General features: G+C 40.9%; 2 pseudogenes; one reads left to right on the top strand and one right to left on the bottom strand.

Moving 5' to 3' along the window:
* Positions 1-666: 666 nt before the first annotated feature.
* Positions 667-1,594, bottom strand: LOC143655994 (olfactory receptor 1L8-like; annotated as a pseudogene).
* Positions 1,595-8,321: 6,727 nt separating this feature from the next.
* LOC143655989 (serine/threonine-protein kinase MRCK beta pseudogene) lies at positions 8,322-13,954 on the top strand (annotated as a pseudogene).
* Positions 13,955-17,096: the final 3,142 nt, after the last annotated feature.

Genomic DNA, 17,096 nt, shown 5'->3' with positions numbered 1-17,096 from the left:
CATCTGTTAGATGTTTCTGGTCCCTTCTTTCTTGATATCTTTTCAATTGATTAAAAAAACCTTTTTTCCCTCTATTAGTTTGGAAGTTGCATCGGCTGGCATTTGCTACAAACAAAAACACACGAAAATGTAGTAGCTTAAAACAAGAATCATTCTATTAGCGCACCATTGTGGATGAGCATGTTGGTTCTGCCCTCTCTCCCTCTCTCTCTTCCTTTTCCTCCTAATTTCCTTTTTGATCTCCCCCCTATACCTTTTCTTCCTTCACATGTTTGCAAAGTCATTCAAGCACTATGAATTGAGTGCTGTTTTCAGCACTACATTGAAATGTGAAGCATTTTGGGGGGTCAGTTTTAATAAACAGAGAGGAATTTGCTCTGGAAACATTTGTGGGAAAAGGATTAATTTAGAGCAACATTTGGAGGAAGAGACGTGATGGATTGCCCTGGGAAAGAGAAGGAAAAATGAAGAAAAGTATCTCGATTTAAGCAGATACAGAACCAACTGGTGGGCTGTGGTCAGTAGTTACAAGTGCCCGCAACAGCTGTGCTTCACGTGGACTCAGCATGCTAATCTTCTTATTAGCTTGACACGTTTATCAAGTGCTGGAAGGTACTGTCTCCAAAAGATCTGATCCCACTTCTGTGTTTGTCAAGAGGGTGCTGGCTAGAATTTTCTCCTGCCCATCAGTTTCCTTAGAACTTGTTTCAGATCTTTGTTCCTCAGGCTGTAGATAAAAGGGTTTAGCATGGAGGATAAAACTGTGTAGATTATTGTTGCCACGTGATCCCTGACAGTGTAGGTGGACAGGGGCTGAAGCTAGACCTAGAAGATGCTTCCATAAAAGAGGGTTACCATGGTGAGGTGAGAACTACAGGAGGAGAATGCTTTGCCTTTCCCAGCAGCTGAGGGAATCTTAAGAACTGTGATAAGGATGAGTAGAGAAAGCTATGAGTAGAAAGGGGCTTACCAAAAACAACCCGTCCTTCTGTCTTTATCACAAGTTCATTGACAAATGTGGAGGAGCAGGACAATTTTAGCAGAGGGTTGATGTCACAGAGGAAGTGGTGGATAACATTGGAGTCACAGAAGGTGAGACGATTCAGCAGGAGAATGTGTAGGAGAGAGTGGAGGTGAGAGAAGGAGCAGGAGAAAGCTAGCAGCAGGGCACAGCAGTGTCAGCTCGTGGTGGTGACATAGTGGAAGGGGTCACACATGGCCACATAGTGGTCAAAGGCCATGGCTGCGAGAAGTCAACTGTCAGTGTTACCCACAGCGTAGAGAAAATACATCTGAGTCAGACATCCAGCAAAGGAGATGGTCTTCTTCTCTGAAAGGAATTTCACCAGCATCTTGGGGACAGTGTTTGTTGTGAAGCAAATATCAGTGGAAGACAGGAAACTCAAGGAGAAATACATGGGGGCCTGGAGCTGGGGTCAGAGCAGATGGTCAGGATGATGTGCAGATTCCCTATCATGGTGACCAAGTCCAGGATGAGGAAGAGGACAAAGAGTGGCTTCTGGTCCTCAGACTGGGAAGAGAGTCCCAGGAGGATGAACTCGGAGACACTGCTGGTGTGGCTGACTCTTTCCATGGTTACAGAACCAGCTAGTGCAGAAGAAACTCCTACTATTTAACATAAATGTCTTTTTCAACCATAATAACAAAAAGCCAGTAAGTCTACTCTTCTCCCTACCTCTACTTTGCATCCTTAGGGTCATGATTAGCCATTCTGTTGGCCACAGAGTCCTTCATGCTACCTTCCCCTTCCAAATGTAAGACTCCACACGCCTCTTGTGCAAGCCTCTTGTGGTGATAACATGGGTTTACGAGGGACAACTTCCTTCAGGAACAGAGTTGAGCCTCAGGCCAGAGGGAGAGTCCCAGGAGGATTAACTGCTGGTTTGGATGACTCTTTCATCAACTTGGCTCCAGTTTTATAAAAGAACTTTTGTTATTTAATATGCTCTGATTCCACAACTCATGCAGTCATTATTAGTCACTGTGCTGGGACAGCTTGTTAACTTCATGTTCCTTGGTGTGGTCCTCACTTCCAAATCCCATGGGCCTGCTATTGAAAGTTTGAGTGACAGAGTTTTCCTTTAGAAATGATCAGAGGTGGATCTCTCTGATTCTTTTCATTAGTTCCTGTTCTGTGAAAATCGGTTTCCTGGGGACATAGCAATAAAGAGACATATCCTTACCTTTGTGGACTTTATATCTTATTTGGGAGATAGAACATACCAAACAAAACATGTAATATAATATCAGTTTAGGATAAATTTTATGAACAAAAATAAGGCAGCAAAAAACCCCAAACCAAACCAAAACAGAATAAAAAGCAGCATATGGGGATGCAACCTGATGGGAGGTAGGGGTGGGGGTATTTTAGATAGGGAGGTCACCAGATACTCATTTGTTATTAAAGCAAATGCAGTCATGCCACGCTGAAGTTCATCTTGGCATTGCCTCTGAAAAAAATCAGGATTTGAAAAAAATACCCAACAGGCAAACCTAAGAGGAATGTTGGACCCAGTTCAAAAAAGTGACTGTGTTTACTCCTCTGGGGTACAGAATGAAGGGCTCATTTTCTTCAGCTCATGGCATATTTTCATCATCAATCTGAGTAAGTTCTCCCCCTTTTTGTACATTGTTTTTCTACCTTTTAATACCCCCCTCATAAATTACATTTGTATTGGATGGGCACCTATCAGTGTATATTCATTTTATGTCCTGTGTCATCTTTCATGTGTTTATCCAAAAATATCTGAGAAAAAATTTTTTGATATATGATTTTTTCAGTTACATCTAGCCACCTATTGATATGCTCATGTGGACTTCATTTCTTTCCACACATACAAAAAACCCCCCAAACCAGAGAGAACACTAAGCCTCTGTATGAGAATTCTTGTATCAGCAAAGTGTTTTAAGCCAATTCTTTAGAGCCAGCGTATTCCTCCATTCTTAGTGACTGGATATACCATAAAAGGGTTTTCAAACATTCAAAGACATTAAGCCATTTGTGTATTCTTGACTACCAAAAAAATCTCTGCAATGAAAATCCTTATATCAGCAATGTCTTTAAAATAATTTGTTTATAGTCAGCTTAGTCTTTTACACATTGTGAATGGGACTATTTCATTGAATTTTTCACATATTTTAATTTGGCCATTCCAGATATTCACTCATTTGAAAACAATTAAATGCCACATTTAAGTTGCAAGATATTGACCATCTTTAAGTCTCAGTTTTTGCATGTGTAATATTCTACACTAATATTCCAATTGTTGTAAGGATTTAAGGAGAGTATTGAAAGCACTTAAAAGAGTCATCATTGTCCCCAGTGTCTTCTTCCCTTCTGTGCTATTTCTGGATTATTCACATAGTAAAAAAATAATATATTCTATGCAACAGCACAACACAAACTGGGAACCCTAAGTTAAACCATGGACTACAGTTAGTGCAATTATAAAAATATGTTTGCATCAATTGTAACAAATGCGCCACACCAATGCAGGGTGTTAATAATAGTGTGGTATGGGGAATCCTGCATTTTGTGCATGATTTTTTTCGGAAACCCACAACTTATCTAATCAAAAAATAAAAATATATAAAAAATGAAAAGACCAGCTACAGAGTAGAAGAAAATATTTTCATATTTCATATCTGATCAAAATGGGCAAGATATTTGAATAGGCATTTCACTAAAGAAAGCATGTGAATGGCTAATAAGTACATAAAAAGGTGAAAGGTGCTCAGTATCATTAGTCATTAGGAAAGCATTAATTGTAATCACAATGAGATATCTCTTCATGACAATAGCAAGTATTGGTGAAGATGTGGAGACATTGGAACCCTCATAAAATTCTGATGAGATTGTAACACTTTGGAAAACAGTTTGGCAGTTTCTTAAAATGTTAAACACAAACTTACCATAAGATCTAGCAATTATACTCCTAAATACCTACCTAAGAAAAAAGAAAACATGAATCCGCACCAAGACACGTATGCTGATGTTCATAGACACATTATTTATAATAGCCAAATTGGATTCAATCTAAATTCCATGATCAGATTAATGGATTAACAAAATAAAATACATTCCTAAAATGGAATACTACTTAGCCATAGAAAGGAATGAACTGCTATAGAAAAAAAATCATATCCCTCATGGTCTAACTGTCAAATTTCATGATTTTGTAAAATTTTATTGGAGGTATATTTGTTTATGTGTTGAATGATTTGAATAAATCAGTAATTAAGGCTAACAATAATGGCCATCATTTATGTCAGGCACATGGTAAGCATCTCAGTAAATCCCATAATAAGGTATGCATTGTTATAATAGTCGTTTTACATATTAGGTAAGTTAGGTTTTGAGAGGTAAGTGATTTACTCAAAGTAATTGAAAAAGTGAATATCAACCCCAAGTTGGCCTCACTCTGAATCCTATGCTTTTAAACCTTTACTACACATCTTCAGGTTTTGGTAAGACTATACATGCTTTGTCTGTCACAATGTACAGGATGGTTTTTCGAACTCTGATTTTTTTTTTTTTTTTGCGTGGTCAGGCACTGGGAATTGAACTCATGTCTCCGGCATGGCATGCAAGAACTCCACCCGCTGAGCCACCGTGGCCCACCCTCTGATAATTTTTTGAGTGAACTTTCTAACCCCCTTGAATGACAAGATTTCTTCTCCTGTGTCAGAAATTGATCCTTGCTGATGTAAGAAAAGTGACCTATCTTTCTGTTGTACAGATGCAGGTTTTAGAAAATTTGAATATCTATGATTGACAGGCAACCATCAGGTGGAAAAAAAATCACAGTGCATGACTGGGGTGTGTCTGGTGTATGGAGTTTGGTATGAAGCTTAGATGGGTATTTGTCTTCTATTTCCTCCTCTCAGCAGGTGAGATACCACATCTGAGAAGCAGTTTGTCAAACACAGATCAGTACTCAAAAATAAGTCACTCATGAAAGGGCTGCCTGGGGAATGTGGAATACAAAAAATGAGCATGGATTTGTGTTCATTTAGTGAGAACAGGTGCTCCTGGTTGGAGATGTGAGGATCACCCATGTAGATGGCTAGGATAAAGGTAGGAGGTTTTCGACATTGGAATCAGCAACAATTATTCTAAAAGCACAGGGGTAAGTGTATGAGACTGGGAATAGAATATTTTATTTTCTGCTGATGGGGCTTAGCTTCCTCAAAAAATGTGCTGTGAGCATCAGTTTATGGTGTAGAGGTCAAGCTGGATGGACCTAACCCCAAAGTTGAGTAGAGCTGTCAGTTAGACCCTATGACTTCTTAATCCATGATATAGTTGAAACTATCTGGGAGAAAAGAGTAGGTACCAAACTGTGTTGCTGAGGCCAAACAGACACTGACTAACTGAAGCTCATCTCACATCCAGATGTTTCTTTCTTTCAGTTTCTCTAGAAGCTGATCTTTCTTCTGCATCACATCTGCTAATTAGTTCCAAGTCCATGTCGTAGTCAAAGCTCAGCTTCCCCAAGTGTCATCCCTGAACTTCTGAGCTGATTAGAGGAAGAAGAGCAGGAATGGAGCGAGGAACTAATATACTTCTCTAGAGGGATAACACAGCCCATTTCCCTGCTGTGGCCTCAACTCCCTGTCTCTTTCTCAATCTCTGGCTCCCAGCATGACCCTGCTCTTCCCAGCTCCACATCTCAGAAGACAGACATGCTGTGACTCATGTGACAAGGACTCTCTTGGTTGTGGAAACCTTTTCAGCTTCTCATGGGTTTGAGCTCTGCTCCCCTGGCCCCTGGGGTCCTTGCTGAACTGAGCTGCGGTGTGCTGACACTTCAGGGGAGTTTGCTCTGTTAAACTCTGTTAATCCTTTAAGCAGAAAAACAGAATGGGCATCACAGTTCGCAGAGTTTATCCAAGGGTTTGGAGAGTTCCAAGGCTTCCCATCTTGGTGCTGGGGCTGTTCTCAGAGGCTTTTCATCTCATTTTAGGAGCATGATTTAGTTTCCTTACTATGGATTATCAAAGTGGACAAACATTTATATCATGACTGTATTTATGTCTGGGCATTCAAATGTGGATAGAGGTATATTATGGAGTTGGGTAGGTCATCAATCAATGTGTGGATTGCAGTTTTCAGGGCAACTCTGGTGTTTACCTATGCACAGCACCTGGGGAGGCATGTGGATTAGAATTTTCTACATGGTTAATCTCAGTTTGTACATGATTAAAGCACAGGGCCAGACAAAGGTTATTGTTATATATAGCACAGATGCTTTAGAAAAACAATGTAGGCATTTCCATAGTTTAGGCCCAGGGCAGTGTTTTGAGGATTAATATTGAGGAAAAGAGATACTTACAGAATGCTGGTCTTGCCACTTACTAATTGTTTATATATATTGTTGTTAAATATTCATAACATAAAATCATTTTAGCCATTTTAAAGTGTCCTAATTCAGTGACAGTTAGTACATTGACAGTGCTGTACCACTTTTACCACTGTCTATTTCCAGAACATTTGCAACTTTCCAAAGGAAAACTTGTACCAATTAAGCAATCACTCTTCATTGTCTTCTCCCCTAGTCCTTGGTTATTCTGCTTTCTGTCTCCATGTATTTGCTTATTTTAAGTACATAATATAAGTGAAATCATGCAGTATTGTCCTTTTGTGTCTGGAGTATTCATTCAGCATAATACTTTTGGCATTCATCCATGTTGTAGTATGTACAGAACTTCCTTCCCTTCATGTCTAAATAATATTTCATTATGTGTATATTATATGTGTGCTTTGTTTATCCATTCACTTGTTGATGGATATGTAGGTGGCTTCCACATTTTGACTATTGTGAATAAAGTGCTATAAATTTGGTATACAAATATATGTTTGAGTCACTGTTTCAATTATTTGGTATATATACCTACAAGTGAGATTGTTGGGTCATCTGGTAATTCTATATTTAACATTATGTGGGACTACCTAACTTTTTTCCACAGTGGCTGTACCATTTCACATATCTTGTCAACAATGTACTAAGGTTCTTATTTCTCCTTATCCTTGCTAACACTGTTCTTTATAAGTTTTTAAAAAGTACAACCATTCTAGTGCATGTGCAATGGTATTTCATTGTGGTTTTGATTTGCATTTCCCTAACGACTAATGATATTGAGCATCTTTTCATATGCTTATTGGCTGTGTGAATATCTTCTTTGGAGAAATATTTATTCAAGTCCTTTGCTCATTTTTAAATTGGGTTGTCTGTCTTTTGTTGTTGGAGTTTTTTTTATATATTCTGAACTGTAACCTTATCAGATATATGACTTCCAAATATTTTCTCTCATTCTGTATGTTTTGCTTTCACTATCTTGATGCTGTCCTTTGAAAAGTTTTTAATTCTGATGATATAAAATTTATTTATTTTTTCTTTTTTGTTCATGCTTTTGGTATAAAATCTATGATTCCATCATTGCTTAATGTAAGTTCTTGAAAGTATCTCTGTTTTTTTCTAAGAGTTTTATAGTATTTGCTTTTATATTTAGTGCAGTGATCCATTTTGAGATGGTTTTTATATACAGTGAGAAACAAGGGTCCAAATTTATAGCTTTGCATGTGGTTCCAATTATTTCAGCACCATTTTTCAAAAAGACTATTTTTTCCCCATTGCCCTTGTAGAAAATCAACTGGCCAAGAAATGGAAGATTTTATGCAACACTCTTAATAATGCATAGAATACCCAGACAGAAGATCAATAAGGAAATAGAAGACTTGATTAATACTATAACTCAATTAGACCTAATAGACATATACACAACACTTCACTCAACAACAGCAGAATACACATTTTTCTTAATTGCACATGGATCATTCTCCAGGATAAACCACATATTAGGCCACAAAACAAATCTCAATACATTTAAAAGTATTGAAATCATATAATGTATCTTCTCTGACAATGGAATGAAGCTAGAAATCACACAGAGGGAGAACTGGGAAAGTCACAGTCATGTGGAAATTAAACAAGACACTCTTAATCAATGGATCAAAGAAGAAATCACAAGGGAAATCAGGAAATATCTTGCAGTGAATGAAAATGAAAACACAACATATCAAAAGTTATAGGACACAGCTAAGGCAGTGCTGTGAGGGAAATTTATAGCCCTTAGACACATAAATTAAAAAGAAGAGGCTCGGGCTGGGGTCAGCTGGAAAGCTCTGGCCCCCAGGCACGGGGGCAGAAGGCAGGAGGGGGGCAGGGCAGGCGGCCGTGCCAAGGCGAGGAGACCCACCCACCAAGCCCACCGAGCTGCAGGCCCGTGCTTCAGACACTATGCTTTGGCCTAGGCCTGGGTGTGACAATGTGGACTGGGGTGAAGAGGCACTGCTGATCTCTGGGCTCATGGGCCTTGGGGCGCCGGGCTCCTCTGAAGGACTGGCTTTGGGAGTGGGCCAGGCGGCACCATGTTGACCAAGGTGTGGTTCCAGAAGCTGGAGCAATGAGAGCACCCTGAGCGTCAGGATACTGCTCGACATGCATGTCTGCCTGTGGAGTGGAGCCACTGGCCCTACACGGCTGTAAGTGTGTGGCCACATTCGGCCAAACCATTTACACAACTAGTGAAAGAAATGCAGCTTTATCGATAAGACTTTGAAATAATTAAAATAATTGGAACAAGTGATTTTGGTGAGGTTACTGTTGTAAAAATGAAGAGCACTGAAAAATTTATTTAATGAAGATCGTCCACGAGTGGGAAGTGCTTAAAAGAGTAACGATGGCCTATTTCCAAGAACAGCATGATGTCCTGGTTAACAGTGACTACCAGGGGGTCACCAAGCTACACTGCCAGGATGAGAACCACCTGTACTTTCTCATGGATTACAATGTAGGCAGTGATTTACTGACCTTGCTCAGTAAATTTGAAGACACATTTTCAGAGGACATACAAGATTCTACATTGATGAAATGGTTTTGGCTATCAATTCCATCTATCAGCTTCATTATGTACACAGAGACATTACACCTGACAATAGCCTTTTGGATGTGAATGGTCATATTTGCCTGGCTGACTTTGGATTGTGTTTGAAGATGAATGATGATGGAACTGTCCAGTCCTCTGTGGCCATGGACACTCCTGATTACATCTCACCAGAGATTCTGCAGGTAATGGAGCAAGTATGGCTCCAAGTGGAGCTGGTGGTCTGTGGGGATCTGCATGTACGAGTGCTGTATGGAGAAACACTGCTTTCTGCAGAGTTACTTGTGGAGACCTAATGAAAGCTCATGAACCACGAAGAGTGATTTCAATTCCTGTCACATGTCACGGATGTGTCTGAAGAAGTGAAGGACCCCATTCAGAGACTGATCTGCAGCAGAGAGTACTGTCTAGGGCAAAATGGGATAGAGGACAAGAAGCATGCATTTTTTTTAAGATCTAAATTGGGAAAATATAGGAAACCTAGACGCAACTTACATTCTAGATATTAGCGGTCCTTCTGACATATCCAACTTTGATGTGGATGAGAATGTGCTAAGAAATACTGAAATATTTTCTTCTGGTCCTCACACAGGCCTTTCTGGATTACATTTTCCATTCATTGATTTTATGTCCACAATGGAAAGCTGTTTTTCTCTCAGAAGTAGATAATGCAGTCTAATTAATATGCTAACCAAAGACAAGCATGTATGTGGGATTTGGAGAATAGCTTTCAAATTGAAGCTTATGACATAAGAGTATGAAGACTCAAACGAAAAATTGGAGCTGAGTAGGAAGCTGCCAGAGTCCACATAGACTATATAGGCACTTCATGGTTCAACATGTGCACTGGAAAATTCAAACTGAGATAAAGAAATCAAAAAGCTAAATGAAGAGATAGAGCACTTAGAGAATAAAATAGCAGATTCAAATCAGCTTGAAAGAGCATGAAGACTCCAGTCGTTGGCTGAAAGGACTAGAAAAGCAGTACCATGTGGTGCTGCAGGAAAAAGAAGGTTTTCAAAAGCAACTGGTTGAAGATTCAGAGGGATTAAAATCCCAGACCAAAGAAAAGATGCCCACCAGCATCAAAAGCTGGCTTTGCAGGAGTTCTTGGAGCTCAGTGAGTGCATGGCAGAGCTCTGCTGCTAGAAGCAGAAGGCATCCCAACAGCTTTGGAGAAGGAGGAGGAGTTGATGGAGGTGGCCCTGCAGAAAATGGAGATGCTGTGACAGGAAGTGCACAGATCCAAAAAGTCCAGGAAGGAGCTGGAAGTTCAGCTTGAGGACGCCGTTGCTGAGGCCTCTAAGAAGCACAAGCTTCATGAGCACAGTGGGAGCTTGTCCAAGCAAATAGAAAGTGAGCTTGAGGCCCTTAGGGTAAAGCAAGGAGGTGGGGGACCTAGTGCCACCTTAGAACATCAGCAAGAGATTTCCAAAACAAAACCAGAGCTTAAGAAGAAGGTCTTGTATTATGAAGAGGGTTCCCACGTGCTAGAAGTACAAAATGTGAAAAAAAAAGTTGCATGATTCAGAAAGCCACCAGTTGGCCCTGAAGAAAGAAATCTTAATTCTGAAAGATAAATTAGAAAAGTCAAAGCGAGCACAGCATAACAAAATAGAGAGGCTATGGGTACAATGAAAGAAATATGAGCAAGAAAGAACAATGCTATTTGAAAAAAACTATAAATTAACTGGTGAAAATGAAAGGCTTTGCTCCCTTGTAGATTAAAGCTCAAAATGGACATCTGGAAGATGAAATTCAGGATCTGGCAGCCAAGAAGGAATAGTTTGCCTAGTGGGAAGCTCAGATTGCAGAAATCATTCAGGGGTCAATGATAAGAAAGATGCATGGGAATATCTTCAAGCCCTTGTGAGGTAGTCAGATTCAGTTGTCAATTTGGCCAGGTGAAGGTGCCTAGATCTGTTGCTGTGGACATGAGCCAATGGCATGTGAAACTCATCTGTTGTTAGGAGGCGTGCCTGCTGCACTGAATGATGTTTGATTTAATTGGCTGGTGCTTAAATGAGAGAGCTCAATGTAGCACAACCAAGCAGCTCAGCATACCTCATCTAAGCACTCGCAGCTCAGCCCAGGCCTTTGGAGATACAGAAAAGAATCACCCCGGGGAAAGTTGTTAGAACCCAGAGGCCTGAGTTCTAGAACACAGAGATTGCTCTGTGCCTTCCCACATAAGAAAGAACCTCAGTTGAAAGTTAGCTGCCTTTCCTCTGAAGAACTAATGAAATAAATCCCCTTTTATTAAAAGCCAATCATCTCTGGTGTGTTGCATTCTGGCAGCTAGCAAACTAGAACAACTTGCTTTCAAGATGACTGAAGAACTAGAGACTTTGAGAGTTCTGGTTTTGGTTCCACTTTGGAAGGTCTACTACAGTCAGAAGCTAAACATGACTGTGCAGTTAGAATTGTAGTCTGTGCTGGAGACCGATATCTAGGCTAACAGCTTGTTTGGGAGGAGTTGAGAAAAGTCAAAGATACACATCTCTCCTTTGAAAGTAAACAAAAGGATTCCAAAGCCAAAAATAGAGAATTATTAGAAGAAATGGAAATTTTGAAGAAAAAGATGGAAGAAAAACTTAGAGCAAGTACTGTTTAAACCACCATATTTTCAGGATCCAATTTCAGAGTATTTCAGCACTATACCACTTGCACATGATCTGACATTTAGAACTAGCTCAGCCAGTGAGCAAAACACACAAGCTCCAAAGCCAGATGTGTCACTATCAGTTTCTGTGCCTGCAAGCTGAGACCTACAGGAAGACCTGGCTCCCCCACAGGAACCACCCACCAGGCTGCTGCCCACCACACAGGCCCTTCTCTGGTTGGACAAAAGCCCAAGGCTTATCAGTTCAGTGTCAAGTGCTTTTCTGGTCCTACTCAGTGCAGCCATTGCAACTCCCTGATGCTCAGCTGATCTGTCAAGGCGTCACCTGTGAGGTGGGTGTGCTCCTTTACTTGCCACATCTCCTACAAAGACAGTGCCCCCCAGGTGTGCCCAATTCCCCTTTCACCCACTGAACAGGCAAAGAGACCTCTGGGGTTGGATATGCAGCAAGGCATCAGGACAGCTTACAAGGGCTACCTGAACATACAGAGCCCGCTGGGGTGAAGAAAGGATGGCAGTGGGCAAACATGGTGGTCTTTAAATATAGGCTCTTTTTGTATGATCTGCCTGAGGGGAAGAGCCCCCAGACTGTTATGGAGGTGAGCCAAGTCTTGAACCTGAAAGGTGAAGATTTTTCGGTGAGCTCGTTCTTAGCTTCAGATATCATACATGCTGTATGTGGAGCTTTCCTTTATATTTAGGGTGACAGCCTCTCTCTTAGACACACCTTCTAAGATGAGCTCACTGCTCATCCTAACAGAAAATGAGAATGAAAAGAGGAAATGGGTGGGGATTCTGGAAAGCCCCCAAACTATTCTGCACAAATACAGACTTAGAAACCAGGTCATGCACATTCCACAGGAAAGCTATGACAGCATGCTGCCCCTCATTAAAGCCATCCTGACAGCTGCAACAGTGGATGGAGATGATTGTGGTGGGTTGGAAGAAGGGCTTTATGTCACTGAGATTAATCGAGAGATGATAGTCCATGCTGCTGACTGTAGGAAAGTGTACCACATCGAGCTCACTCCCAATGGGAAGATCATCGTTTTCCTCTGCAGCTGCAATCAGCATGAGCCTCTCTATCTGTGGTCTTCCTTGGACAGAGTGGAAGGTAAATTTGACATCAAGCTGCCAGAAACAAAAGGCTGCCGGTTTATACTGACTGCAAGATTGAGAAAGAGCTCTTCAACCTATCTAGTTGTCACCATGAAACGGTTGCTACAAGAATCACAGAATTAAACCTTTGCACAGAAAACTCACTGAGATGGTGGCCCTGGGAGTTGTGCCGTGGATGGCCATGTTCAAGGACAAGCTCTGCATTGCCCACACTTCTGAGTTCTCTCTGTTGACCATCCAGGGGGAACAGACAGTCCCACACCTGGTAAATCCCAATGCCCCCCTCGCTTATGTTCCTTTCACAGCAGTCTTTTGATGCCATTTGTGCTGTGGAGCTCAAAAATGAGGACTATCTGCTCTGTTTCAGCCATATGGGATTGTACATGGATGTGCAGGGCCAGAAGTCATGTGGGCAGTACTCCTGTGGCCTGCAACTCCTCTTGCCTGTAGTAGCAGCTCCTTACACATCACTGTGTATAGCGAATATGGTGTGGGTGTTTTCAACGTGAGCACCATGGAGTGGGTGCAGACCATCAATAAGATCCTTGAATTCAGATGGCAGCTTCAACCTCCTCAACTGCGAGCCTCTGTGCCTGATCTACTTGCTCAATGTGCCAGGCCCCTCAGATAATGGCAAGAAGCAGATGCTGTGAACCAGAAGCAAAGGGTAATTTGTCTTTAAGGTTCCAGAAGAAGAGCGCTTGCAGCAGAGATGAAAGATGCTCAGAGACCCCAAACTGAGCTCCAAAATGGTATCCAATCTAATGAACTTCAACAATGTGGCCCACATGGGCAAAAAGTGATGACTTGCAGGTCCTCATGGTCCTCCCCCGAGGTCTTTGCCCATGGCAGAGGAATGACCTGGCCCCTGGCTCACTGATCTGGTCCAGTAGCTCCCATCCAGGAGGAACAAGCTGTACATCTCATGGCCATCATCTAGTGAGTCTGAGCGGGGATGTAGCCGTGCCTCTGCAGAGTATGTCAGACCCAACCAGGACTTTGACCAGGAACAGGATTCAGATTCCACCACGCACTCGACTCCATCTAACAACTCCAACCCCAGTGGCCCACCTCCCCCGACCAGGGCCAGCTGCTCCTCCTGCAGTACCAGAGTCTCCTGTGTCCGGGCCAGAAGTACACTTAACCTGCCAGTTTATCCAGGAAATGTGGAATCTATTTGTAGGTACAAAGATGAAGACAAATCTTCATTATAAAAATGATTTCTGCGCAGGCTATGGTAGCTAAGTGACAGAGTTCTCACCTGCCATACCGGAGACCCAGGTTTGATTCCTGGTGCCTGCCCATGCAAAAAATGTATATATACATATATATATATTTCTATTGTTTGTGGTAGTAGACCAGCTCAATGGCCTGCACAGCCAGGAGGCAACACTGTTCCATTTGTACAGGAAGGTCTGGGACCATGTGGGGCTCTGCTCCCTGCACTCTGGAGTGATGCCAGGCTCCCTGGCAGGGACCCCTCAGGCAGAAGGCAGCCTCTGCCTGGAGACAGACCACTCAGAACATAGCCTCACTTCAGCCTCTTCTCCATTTCCTGAAAATGTTTCCTAAGACCTTAGGAGCAGCAGCAGACACAGCTCACGTTCCCCGGCTAAGCACAGGTGGGACAACTGCCCCTCACTGGCCTTTCCCTGCTCTGACTGGGTGACATCCTCGGCACTGCTGCATGGGGACTCACACTTAACCACAAGTTGGCATTGAGTGATGTGGCACCATTGGGCCAGGCCCTGCATGCCCCATCTGGCACCTGCCACTCCACTGCTGTCTGGGGCCTTTGCTGCAGCTGACACAGGCTGGGGGTTCTAGGTTTTACTTTTCAGATGTAAGTCTGAGTCTGTGTAATTACTGAATCTTGAGGGCATTTTTTGAACAATTTACCTGTCAATAAAGCAAAGATGGCCATTTTAAGGTAAAAAAAGAAAAAGAAAAAGAGCTCAAATCAGAGACCTAAACTCACAATTGGAAGAGCTAGAAAAATAATAGCAAACCAAACCCATAGTGAGTAGAAGGAAGGAAATAAAGATTAGAGCAGAGATAAAACAAAAAACAAAAAACAAAAAACAAAAAACCCAAATAGAATCAGTAAAACCAAAGTTGATTCTTTGAAAAGATCAATAAAATTGACAAAACCTTAGCTAGACTGAAAAAGAAACAGAGATGATGCAAATAACTAAACAGAAAGGAAAGGGTGGGAGACATTACTAATGACATCACAAAATTAAAAAGTATAAGAGGATAGTATGAACAATTGTATACCAGTAACCTAGAAGAGATGGACAAATTCCTGACAACACACAAAATACTCCCACAGATTCAAGAAAAGATAGAAGTATCTCAACAGTCCAATAACAAGTAGAGATTGAATCTACTTGTCAGACAAGCGAAGGCCAGGACCAGATGTCTTCACTGGTTAATTTTGCTAAATACCCCAAAATGAATTCTCACCAATCCCGCTCAAACTTTTCCAGAAAATCAGAGAAGAGAGAATACTTCCTAACACATTCTATGAGGCCAGCATTATTCTAATAACTGCACCAGATAAATCTATCATAAGAAAAGGCTATTACCGATGAATATCCCTGATGAAAACAATTATAATTGCTCAACCTTCTTGCTGGATTGAACCTTTTATAAAGATATAATGTCCTTATTTGCCTCTTGTAGTCTTATTTGCCTTAAAGTCTATTGCCAGACAATAATATGGCCCTCCTGGACTCTACTGGTTCCAATTTGCATACAATATTTTCCCATCTTTTTGCTTTCAACCTCTTTGTGTATTTGCCTCTGTTGGCGACTGCATCATGTTCCCCACAAAAGACATGCTCAAGACTTAATCCGCCTTCCCGTGTGCATGAACACGTTGTCAGTGGGATCTTTGATGACATGGGTTGTAGTGAAGATGTGGACTCATTTGTGAGTAAAATCTTCAAAGTACCTATTTAGATGAGGCTAGATTGAAACAGGATAGATATTAATCAATGTCTGAAATCCTTATAAAACTAGCCAGAAACACAGATGACTGAGCAAGAGAAGTAGAAGCCAGGAACAACAACAACAACAACAAAAAACAAAAAGAGAGAGAATGAGGCAGATTGTCTTGTGACAGAGGCAGAGATGCAAACCATGAAACCCCAAGGATTGTGGCAGGTCAGCACCGGAAGGCTATGGACTCTGGGAGAAAGCATGGCGTGTTGGGACCCTGATGTTGGACTATTCATTTCCAAAACTTAACAATAAATTCCTGTTGTCTAAGCCTACCCGTTGCATGCGATTTTTCATAGCAGTCCTGGCAAATAAAGACTGTATCTAAAGTGATTCTCTGTTGCGGAAAGCATATATATAGGTGGATCGTGCTTTTTTTAAAATCTAACCTGCCAATTCCCATCTTTTAAATTAATCCATTGACATTTAAGATGTTCATTGAAAAGGAAGGGTTTACTTCAACCGTTTAGCTATTTCTTTTCTGTATGCCTTATATGTTTTTGAGTCTTCATTTTCTCTATTACTGCCTCTATTTATGTTTGGTTAATTTTGATTCCCTTCTTTCCTGTTTTCTATATTTTTAAGTTATTTTCTTAGTGGTTACTTTTGTAATTACAATGAACATCTTAAAGTAATAAAAGCATAGTCTGAGTAATAGCATTTTAATTTCAGTAGTATACAAGCACTCTAGACCTAGACATCTGTGTTTCTCTCTTTTATATTTTTATTGTTTCAGACTATATCTTTATACATTGTTTTGCCCATTAATATAGATCTTAATTATTGTTGACTATATTGGCCTTTTAAGTCATATAGGGAATAGAGCAGATACAGACCAAAATATAACAATACAGGATTTTACATTTACCTATGTAGTTACTGTTATCAATATTCCTTATATCTTCTATGGCTTCAAGTTACTAACCTTTCATTGCAGCCTGTAAGACTCCTGCTAGCATATGTGTAGGGCCAGTCTTTTGGTGATGAAATCCTTCAGTGTTTGTTTATCTGTAAATGTATCAATTTCTCCTTTATCCTCAAAGGATCATTTTGTTAGATATAGAATTTTTGTTGACTTTTAATTTTTCTGTAAGGATTTTAAATATGGTATACTACTGCCCTCTGGCCTCCATGGTTGCTGCTGAGAAATGGCTTCTTGAATATGTATATTCATGTCTTTTATCAGACTTAAGAAGGTTTTGTCCATTATTTATTCAAATAGTTTTTTTTTGTGCTTTCTCTCCCTTGTCCTTTTGGGATTTTTATGGTGTATCTGTTGTTAAACTTCATGGTGTCCCACTGATTCCCTCAGGCTCTGTTAATCTTTCTTTATTATTTTTCTTTTTGCTCCTCACACTGGATAATTTCAGTAGTCTTATCTTGA

Source organism: Tamandua tetradactyla, chromosome 2, assembly GCF_023851605.1.
Source record: "Tamandua tetradactyla isolate mTamTet1 chromosome 2, mTamTet1.pri, whole genome shotgun sequence".
Taxonomy (NCBI): domain Eukaryota; kingdom Metazoa; phylum Chordata; class Mammalia; order Pilosa; family Myrmecophagidae; genus Tamandua; species Tamandua tetradactyla.
Note: the sequence above shows the minus strand (reverse complement) of the source record. Positions and strands in the feature narration are given on the sequence as shown.